The sequence below is a fragment of the Scyliorhinus torazame genome, chromosome 24 (genome assembly GCF_047496885.1).
Source record: "Scyliorhinus torazame isolate Kashiwa2021f chromosome 24, sScyTor2.1, whole genome shotgun sequence".
NCBI classification, from domain to species: Eukaryota; Metazoa; Chordata; class Chondrichthyes; order Carcharhiniformes; family Scyliorhinidae; genus Scyliorhinus; species Scyliorhinus torazame.
Genome location: NC_092730.1, coordinates 35,650,830 through 35,661,179, shown reverse-complemented (window position 1 = coordinate 35,661,179; position 10,350 = coordinate 35,650,830). Strand labels below are relative to the sequence as shown.

The window sequence follows — 10,350 nt, the reverse complement described above, 5'->3', positions numbered from 1 at the left end:
AGATTTTCCCTCCATACCAGGCAACATCCTGGTAAATCGCCTCTGCACCCGCTCCAAAGCCTCCACGTCCTTCCTATAATGCGGTGACCAGAACTGTAAGCAATACTCCAAATGCGGCCGTACCAGAGTTCTGTACAGCTGCAACATGACCTCCCGACTCCGGAACTCAATCCCTCTACCAATAAAGGCCAACACTCCATAGGCCTTCTTCACAACCCTATCAACCTGGGTGGCAACTTTCAGGGATCTATGTACATGGACACCTAGATCCCTCTGCTCATCCACACTTTCAAGAACTTTACCATTCGCCAAATATTCCGCATTCCTGTTATTCCTTCCAAAGTGAATCACCTCACACTTCTCTACATTAAACTCAATTTGCCACCTCTCAGCCCAGCTCTGCAGCTTATCTATATCCCTCTGTAACCTGCTACATCCTTCCACACGATCGACAACACCACCGACTTTAGTATCGTCTGCAAATTTACTCACCCACCCTTCTGCGCCTTCCTCTAGGTCATTGATAAAAATGACAAACAGCAACGGCCACAGAACAGATCCTTGTGGTACTCCACTTGTACTCCATTCTGAACATTTCCCATCAATCACCACCCTCTGTCTTCTTTCAGCGAGCCAATTTCTGATCCACATCTCTAAATCACCCTCAATCCCCAGCCTCTGTATTTTTTGCAATAGCCTACCGTGGGGAACCTTATCAAACGCTTTGCTGAAATCCATATACACCACATCAACTGCTCTACCCTCGTCTACCTGTTCAGTCACCTTCTCAAAGAACTCAATAAGGTTTGTGAGGCATGACCTACCCTTCACAAAGCCATGCTGACTATCCCTGATCATATTATTCCTATCGAGATGATTATAAATCTTGTCTCTTATAATCCCCTCCAAGACTTTACCCACTACAGACATGAGGCTCACCGGTCTATAGTTGCCGGGGTTGTCTCTGCTCCCCTTTTTGAACAAAGGGACCACATTTGCTGTCCTCCAGTCCTCTGGCACTATTCCTGTAGCCAATGATGACATAAAAATCAAAGCCAAAGGTCCAGCAATCTCTTCCCTGGCCTCCCAGAGAATCCTAGGATAAATCCCATCAGGTCCCGGGGACTTATCTATTTTCAGCCTGTCCAGAATTGCCAACACCTCTTCCCTACGTACCTCAATGCCATCTATTCTATTAGCCTGGGTCTCAGCATTCTCCTCCACAACATTATCTTTTTCCTGAGTGAATACTGACGAAAAATATTCATTTAGTATCTCGGCTATCTCTTCAGACTCCACACACAATTTCCCATCCCTTTCCTTGACTGGTCCTACTCTTTCCCTAGTCATTTGCTTATTCCTGACATACCTATAGAAAGCATTTGGGTTTTCCTTGATCCTTCCTGCCAAATACTTCTCCTGTCCCCTCCTTGCTCGTCTTAGCTCTCTCTTTAGATCCTTCCTCGCTACCTTGTAACTATCCATCGCCCCAACCGAAACTTCACACTTCATCTTCACATAGGCCTCCTTCTTCCTCTTAACCAGAGATTCCACTTCCTTGGTAAACCATGGTTCCCTCGCTCGACGCCTTCCTCCCTGTCTGACCGGTACATACTTATCAAGAACATGCAGTCGCTGATCCTTGAACAAGCCCCACTTGTCCAGTGTGCCCAACACTTGCAGCCTACTTCTCCACCTTATCCCCCCCAAGTCACGTCTAATGGCATCATAATTGCCCTTCCCCCAGCTATAACTCTTGCCCTGCGGTGTATACTTATCCCTTTCCATCATTAACGTAAACGTCACCGAATTGTGGTCACTGTCCCCAAAGTGCTCTCCTACCTCCAAATCCAACACCTGGCCTGGTTCATTACCCAAAACCAAATCCAACGTGGCCTCGCCTCTTGTTGGCCTGTCAACATATTGTTTCAGGAAACCCTCCTGCACACACTGTACAAAAAACGACCCATCTATTGTACTCGAACTATATCTTTTCCAGTCAATATTTGGAAAGTTAAAGTCTCCCATAATAACTACCCTGTTACTTTCGCTCATATGCAGAATCATCTTCGCCATCCTTTCCTCTACATCCCTAGAACTATTAGGAGGCCTATAAAAAACTCCCAACAGGGTGACCTCTCCTTTCCTGTTTCTAACTTCAGCCCATACTACCTCGGAAGAAGAGTCCCCATTTAGCATCCTCTCCGCCACCGTAATACTGCTCTTGACTAGCAGCGCCACACCTCCCCCTCTTTTGCCTCCTTCTCTGAGCTTACTAAAACACCTAAACCCCGGAACCTGCAACATCCATTCCTGTCCCTGCTCTATCCATGTCTCCGAAATGGCCACAACATCGAAGTCCCAGGTACCAACCCATGCTGCCAGTTCCCCTACCTTGTTTCGTATACTCCTGGCATTGAAGTAGACACACTTAAAACCACCTACCTGAACACTGGCCCCCTCCTGCGACGTCAAATCTGTGCTCCTGACCTCTATACTCTCATTCTCCCTTACTCTAAAACTACAATCCAGGTTCCCATGCCCCTGCTGCATTAGTTTAAACCCCCACAAAGAGCACTAACAAATCTCCCCCCCCAGGATATTTGTGCCCCTCAGGTTCAGATGTAGACCATCCTGTCTGTAGAGGTCCCACCTTCCCCAGAAAGAGCCCCAGTTATCCAGAAGTGTGTGTGTGGGATTCACTCACTCTCTGATACAGTGTGAGTGTGGGATTCACTCACTCTCTGATACAGTGTGTGAATGTGGGATTTACTCATTCTCTGATACAGGGTGTGAGTGTGGGATTTACTCACTCTCTGATACAGTGTGTGAGTGTGGGATGTACTCACTCTCTGATACAGTGTGTGAATGTGGGATTTACTCATTCTCTGATACAGGGTGTGTGTGGGATTTACTCACTCTCTGATACAGTGTGTGAGTGTGGGATTTTCTCACTCTCTGATACAGTGTGTGAGTGGGATTTACTCACTCTCTGATACAGTGTGAGTGTGTGGGATTTACTCACTCTCTGATACAGTGTGTGAATGTGGGATTTACTCACTCTCTGATACAGTGTGTGAATGTGGGATTTACTCACTCTCTGATACAGTGTGAGAGTGTGGGATTTACTCACTCTCTGATACAGTGTGAGTGTGAGATTCACTCACTCTCTGATACAGTGTGTGAGTGTGGGATTTACTCACTCTGATACAGTGTGTGAGTGTGGGATTTACTCACTCTCTGATACAGTGTGTGATTTATTCACTCTGATACAGTGTGGGAGTGTGGTATTTACTCACTCTCTGATACAGTGTGTGAGTGTGGGATTTACTCACTCTCTGATACAGTGTGTGTGTATGGGATTTACTCACTCTCTGATACAGTGTGTGATTTATTCACTCTGATACAGTGTGGGAGTGTGGGATTTACTCACTCTGATACAGTGTGTGAGTGTGGGATTTACTCACTCTGATACAGTGTGTGTGGGATTTACTCACTCTCTGATATAGTGTGTGAGTATGGGATTTACTCACTCTGATACAGTGTGTGAGTGTGGGATTTACTCACTCTCTGATACAGTGTGTGAGTGTGGGATTTACTCACTCTGATACAGTGTGTGTGTGGGATTTACTCACTCTGATACAGTGAGTGTGTGTGGAATTTACTCTCTCTCTGATACATTGTGTGAGTGTGGGATTTACTCACTCTGTGATACAGTGTGAGTGTGCGTATTACTCAGCTGAGGCCTAACCAATGTTTTATACAGTTCCATCATAACCTGCCTATTCTTAAACTCTGTGCCTCGGCTAATAGAGACCAGGATAGCACAGGCCCGGGGTTTTCAAGCTCAGAGTCGTGACCTGTGGGTGGATCTCGGGAAGGTTTCAGGAGGGTGCTGGTGATGCAGATCGCGGGAGGAATGGCCAATGGTCAGGTCTAGTGTGTACAAATGCCGACCGTGATGGCCGTTTGAGATTGTCGGCCATTCCGCGCATGCCTGCCTTGTCAAGTAGTGCGCAGGTCCGGAGCTCAGCAAGGGGGACTGGCTGCTCCTGACATCAGCGCGCTGTCCCAGGCCAGTTTTTACCAGCAAACTCTGGAGTCCTCCCACCGGAGGCAGCGCCAGCGAGCAGGTCACACGCCCCGTACGCTGACATCACGTGTTCTGGGCCCGAGAGAGATTCCTCCATTTTGCAGCTGCCAGCAGTGCTGGAGTGAACTCCAGGGCCTCTGGTGAACAACCCATGAAGAAGCTGAAAACAGGAACAAAGCAGCACAATGATGAGTATTTGAGGGGTGGGTTTATAAATTGTGCCACTGCAATCAGGAGTCAAATTTCATGGGTGTTACATGCAGGGAATTACTGGCAAATGAAAGTTTAAAACCCTCAAAATGTCAAAGACGTTTGAAGACTAAGCATGGCGAGTTCGAGGACAAACCTCTGTATTTTTTTCAGTGAATGCAGTGAGATCTTAAATCATCAGCTGAAGTCATTATCAGAAATGTAACATTGAATAACAAAGCAAGTGAGATCGTGGGGACCAAGCAGGCTCACCTGTCACATTAAAGTCAAGTGAAAATGGTGGGCCGTGAAGATCAGCCGGCGATGGTCGCAAAGGCCGCCCAGCGAGGGTCCCGAAGGATGGCCGGTTGGTAAAAATGGGACCCCGGTTAAAAAGTTTGATACACACTGCCAAAGGCTTCCTTAACCACTGTATCCAGCTGCTCTGCTACCTTAAGGTACTGGTGTACATGCACACCAAGATCCCTCCGGTCCTTCGTGCCTCCCAGCATCCTGCCATTTATCATGTATTCTCTTGTCTTGTTTGTCCTGCCCAACTGCATCTCTTCCAGATTGAATTCCATTTGCCACTGATCAGTCCATCTGTGTCCTCCTGTATTCGAAGGCTATCCTCCTCAACATTTACCACCCCACCAAATTTCATATTAGCAGCAAACTTACTGATCAACCCTCCTATATTCATATCTAAAGCATTTGTATCAACCACAAACAGCCAGGGCCTCAACACTGATCCCTGTGGGAAACCACTGGACACAGTCTTCAAGTCAGAAAAACACTCCTCCACCAACTGCCTCTGCTTCCTACCACACAGCCAATTTTGGATCCAATTTGCCAAATTTCCTTCTGTCCCATAGAAACTGACCTTCGCTATCAGTCTCCCATGTGGGACCTGATGAAAAGCCTTGCTGAAGTCCAAGTAGACTACGTCAAAATGCATTTCACTCATCTACACACCTGTTCCCCTCTTTAAAAAAAATTCAATCAAGTTGGTCAGACATGTCCTCCCCTGAAAAAAACCATGCTGACTGTTCCTGATGAATCCCTGCCACTACAAATGCAGATTAATTCTGTGTCTCAGAATTGCTTCCAATAGTTTCCACATTAAAGGTAAAATGATAATTCGGTACAGAGTAGGGCCCATGACAGAGCACAGTGGTAACTTGTGTGTGGAACCGGAGGATGTAGGTAGGGTTTAAAATGAGTATTTTGTGTCAGTGTTCACCCGTGAGAAGGACAGTGTGGGTATAGAAATCAGGGAGAAGGACTGTCATAAAGCTAAAGAGATTAATATAGACAGAGAGGAGGTTCTGAGTGGGAGGCTTCAAAGTAGACAAAGGTCCAGGGCCAGATGATATGTATCCCAGGCTGCTGAGTGAGGCAAGCGAGGACATAGCAGGGGCACTGGCAATAATTTTCAATTCCTCTCTGGTCACAGGAGAGGCGCTGGCGGACTGGAGGATCGCCAAGGTGGTACCATTATTGAAGAAGGGAGGAAAGGATAAACCAGGAAACTACAGACCAATCAGTCTAACCTGAGTGGTTACTTGTAAAACAACTTCATTTTACCTGCAAGTATCCTTTCACGTCTCCTTTTTCCTCTCCTAATTTCCGTTTTAAGTTCCCTCTTGCACATTCTGTACACCTCTGACGCTTCTGCTGTTTTGAGCCCTCGATATCTCCCATAGGCCCCCCCTTTTCTACTTATCAAACGCTGTATATCCCTCAATAAATATGGTTGACTGGATTTGTTGGTCCGACCCTTTTCTTGATTGGAACATGTTGGCCGTGTACTCTCCCTATTTCCTTGTTGAATGTGTCCCACTGTTCTTTCACAGATTTACCGAAAGGTGTCTGCTCCCGATCCACTCTGGCCAAATCATATCTGATCTTATTAAAATCAGCCTTCCTCCAGTTGAGAACTTTGATCTGAGGTCCATCCATGTCCTTTTCCAGAACTATCTTGCACTTAATGAATTATGATCACTGTCTGCAAAATGCTCCCCCAACGATACTTCAACCACTTGTCCAGCTTCGTTACTGAAAATGAAGCCCAAGACCGCTCCTCTCTTGTCTGTCCCTCTACGGACTGGCTTAAAAAGTTCTCATGGATGCATTTTAAGAATTCCGCTCCCTCTAAACTTTCACACTATGACAACACCAGTTCATATTGGGGAAGTTGGAATCCCCCACTGATCCCACTATCACACCCTTATTACTTTGCCACTTCTCTCAAATTTGTCCACATATTTGCTCTTCTATATCTTTTGGATGATTAGGGGACTTTAGAACACTCCAGTAATGTGATTGCTCCTTTTTGGTTTTTAAGATATACCCATTTGGCTTCAGTTGAAGAGCCTTCTTAGATGCCGTCTCTCCTTACTGATGTCATTCATTCCCTGATCAAAATTGTGACACCCCCGCCCCTTTTACCTCCTGCCCGATCTCTCCTGGAGATCCTATATGCCGGAATATTGAGATCCCAATCCTTCCCCTCTCCCAACCGTGATTCAGTGACAGCAAATACATCAAACCCCAGATTCTCACTTCATCTGCCTTGTTCGTCAGACTCCCAATCTCGCTGTGATATATAATGCATACTTACAGTTTAGTGCTCAGTTAGCGGTTTGTGTGTGTGTAAGTTTTATCCTCAATGTCCCTGTGATATATAATGCATATTTTACTGCTTCCTGCTCAGTTACTGGTGTGTCAGAGTGAGGGAATGTGAGTATGTGTGCGTGTGTTTTATTTTCAATGTCACTCTATGATATATAACACATATTCTACTGCTTACTGATCAGATATTGATGAGTAAGTGTGTGTTTGAGTGTGCGAGAGAGTCGGCATGAATGTGTGCGAAAGTGTGTATTACCCTCACTGTCTCTCATTGATACATAACACATATTTTACTGCTTACTTTCAGTGTGTGTGTGTGTGTGTGTGTGTGTGTGTGTGAGAGAGAGCGTGAGTGTGAGAGCGAACGTGTGTGTGTGTGGGTGTCAGTTTTCCCCTCATTGTCTCAGTGATATATAATGCATATATTAGTGTCTGCTGCTCATTACTGATATGTGAGAGCATGTGTGTGAGAGAGAGAGAGAGAGACAGCGCATGTGTGTGAGAGAGCATGTGTGTGAGAGTAAGCGTGCATGTTTGTGTGAAAGTGTGTATGTGTGAGAATGCGTGTGCGAGCATGTATGTGTGTTTGTGAGAGAGTGCACTTATGTGTATTTTATCCTCATTGTTTCTCTTTGATATATGATGCATATTTTACTACTTATTACTCAGATATTGTTGTGTCAGAGAGTTTGTGAGTATCAGAAAGTGTGTGAATATGAAAGAGTGTGAGAGTGTGTGAGGGACTGTGTGCAAGAGAGTGTGTCAGTCCATGTGACAGAGTGTGCGAGTGTGAGAAATAGTCTTCAGGAGTGTGAGGGGAGAGAGTATGTGTGTGCTTTACCTTCATTGTCTCTCTGTGATATATAACATATTTTACTGCTTACTGCTCAGTTACTGAAGTGTGAGAGTGGAGCGAGTGTGTTTTACCTTCAGTGTCCCTCTGTGATATATAACATATTTTACTGCTTACTGCTCAGTTACTGAAGTGAGAGTGGCGAGAGTGTGTTTTATCTTCAGTGTCCCTCTGCGATACAAAACGCATATATATATATATATAACTGCTTAATGTGCGTGAGAGAGCCTGAGTGTGCGTGAGAGAGCCTGAGTGTGCGTGAGAGAGCCTGAGTGTGCGTGAGAGAGCCTGAGTGTGCGTGAGAGAGCCTGAGTGTGCGTGAGAGAGCCTGAGTGTGCGTGAGAGAGCCTGAGTGTGCGTGAGAGATAGTGTTTGTATGATAGAGTGAGAGTGTGAGGATGTGTTTTGCGTCACTGTTTCGCGGTGAGATACAACAAATATTTTACAGCTTACTGCTCAGTTAATGGTGTGTAAGTGTGTGTGTGAGTGAGAGAGTGTGTGAGATCTCTCCGTGAAGTATAACACATATTTTACAGCTTACTGTTCAGTTCCTGGAGTGCGTGTGTGTGAGTGAGTGTGTGATAGAGAGTGTGGGCAGAAGTGTGTGCACGTGGGTGTCAGCTTTCTCCTCACTGCCTCTGTGATATATAATGCATATATTAGTGTCCACCGTTCAGTTACAGGTATGTTTGAGAGGGTGTGAGAGAGTGGGTGCGTGAGAGAGGGAGAGAGAGAGAGTGGGGGTGTGAGAGAGGGAGTGCGTGTGTGAGAGAGAGAGAGTGGGTGTGTGAGAGAGAGAGAGTGGGTGTGTGAGAGAGGGAGTGGGTGTGTGAGAGAGGGAGTGGGTGTGTGAGAGAGGGAGTGGGGGTGTGAGAGAGGGAGTGGGGGTGTGAGAGAGGGAGTGGGGGTGTGAGAGAGGGAGTGGGGGTGTGAGAGAGGGAGTGGGGGTGTGAGAGAGGGAGTGGGGGTGTGAGAGAGAGAGTGGGAGTGTGAGAGAGAGAGAGTGGGTGTGTGAGAGAGAGAGAGTGGGTGTGTGAGAGAGAGAGAGAGTGGGTGTGTGAGAGAGAGAGAGTGGGTGTGTGAGAGAGAGAGAGTGGGTGTGTGAGAGAGAGAGAGTGGGTGTGTGAGAGAGAGAGAGAGTGGGTGTGTGAGAGAGAGAGAGTGGGTGTGTGAGAGAGAGAGAGTGGGTGTGTGAGAGAGAGAGAGTGGGTGTGTGAGAGAGAGAGTGGGGGTGTGAGAGAGGGAGTGGGGGTGTGAGAGAGGGAGTGGGGGTGTGAGAGAGGGAGTGGGGGTGTGAGAGAGGGAGTGGGGGTGTGAGAGAGGGAGTGGGGGTGTGAGAGAGGGAGTGGGGGTGTGAGAGAGGGAGTGGGGGTGTGAGAGAGGGAGTGGGGGTGTGAGAGAGGGAGTGGGGGTGTGAGAGAGGGAGTGGGGGTGTGAGAGAGGGAGTGGGGGTGTGAGAGAGGGAGTGGGGGTGTGAGAGAGGGAGTGGGGGTGTGAGAGAGGGAGTGGGGGTGTGAGAGAGGGAGTGGGGGTGTGAGAGAGGGAGTGGGGGTGTGAGAGAGGGAGTGGGGGTGGGAGAGAGGGAGTGGGGGTGGGAGAGAGGGAGTGGGGGTGGGAGAGAGGGAGTGGGTGTGGGAGAGAGGGAGTGGGGGTGGGAGAGAGGGAGTGGGGGTGGGAGAGAGGGAGTGGGGGTGGGAGAGAGGGAGTGGGGGTGGGAGAGAGGGAGTGGGGGTGGGAGAGAGGGAGTGGGGGTGGGAGAGAGGGAGTGGGGGTGGGAGAGAGGGAGTGGGGGTGGGAGAGAGGGAGTGGGGGTGGGAGAGAGGGAGTGGGGGTGGGAGAGAGGGAGTGGGGGTGGGAGAGAGGGAGTGGGGGTGGGAGAGAGGGAGTGGGGGTGGGAGAGAGGGAGTGGGGGTGGGAGAGAGGGAGTGGGGGAGGGAGAGAGGGAGTGGGGGGGGAGAGAGGGAGTGGGGGAGGGAGAGAGGGAGTGGGGGAGGGAGAGAGGGAGTGGGGGAGGGAGAGAGGGAGTGGGGGAGGGAGAGAGGGAGTGGGGGAGGGAGAGGGAGTGGGGGCGGTGAGAGGGAGTGGGGGCGTGAGAGAGGGAGTGGGGGCGTGAGAGGGGGAGTGGGGGCGTGAGAGGGGGAGTGGGGGCGTGAGAGGGGGAGTGGGGGCGTGAGAGGGGGAGTGGGGGCGTGAGAGGGGGAGTGGGGGCGTGAGAGAGGGAGTGGGGGCGTGAGAGTGGGGAGTGGGGGCGTGAGAGGGGGAGTGGGGGCGTGAGAGGGGGAGTGGGGGCGTGAGAGGGGGAGTGGGGGCGTGAGAGGGGGAGTGGGGGCGTGAGAGGGGGAGTGGGGGCGTGAGAGGGGGAGTGGGGGCGTGAGAGGGGGAGTGGGGGCGTGAGAGGGGGAGTGGGGGCGTGAGAGGGGGAGTGGGGGCGTGAGAGGGGGAGTGGGGGCGTGAGAGGGGGAGTGGGGGCGTGAGAGGGGGAGTGGGGGCGTGAGAGAGGGAGTGGGGGCGTGAGAGAGGGAGTGGGGGCGTGAGAGAGGGAGTGGGGGCGTGAGAGAGGGAGTGGGGGCGTGAGAGAGGG

The 10,350-nt window shown here is 49.5% G+C and overlaps 1 long non-coding RNA gene across 1 annotated transcript in view; it reads right to left on the bottom strand.

Moving 5' to 3' along the window:
- Positions 1–4,128: 4,128 nt before the first annotated feature.
- LOC140400004 (uncharacterized) overlaps positions 4,129–10,350 on the bottom strand; it is a 113,761-nt gene continuing 107,539 nt past the window's right edge. The window contains exon 4 of the long non-coding RNA XR_011937956.1: positions 4,129–4,253. This is a non-coding gene — a long non-coding RNA (uncharacterized lncRNA). The remainder of the gene's footprint in view (positions 4,254–10,350) is intronic.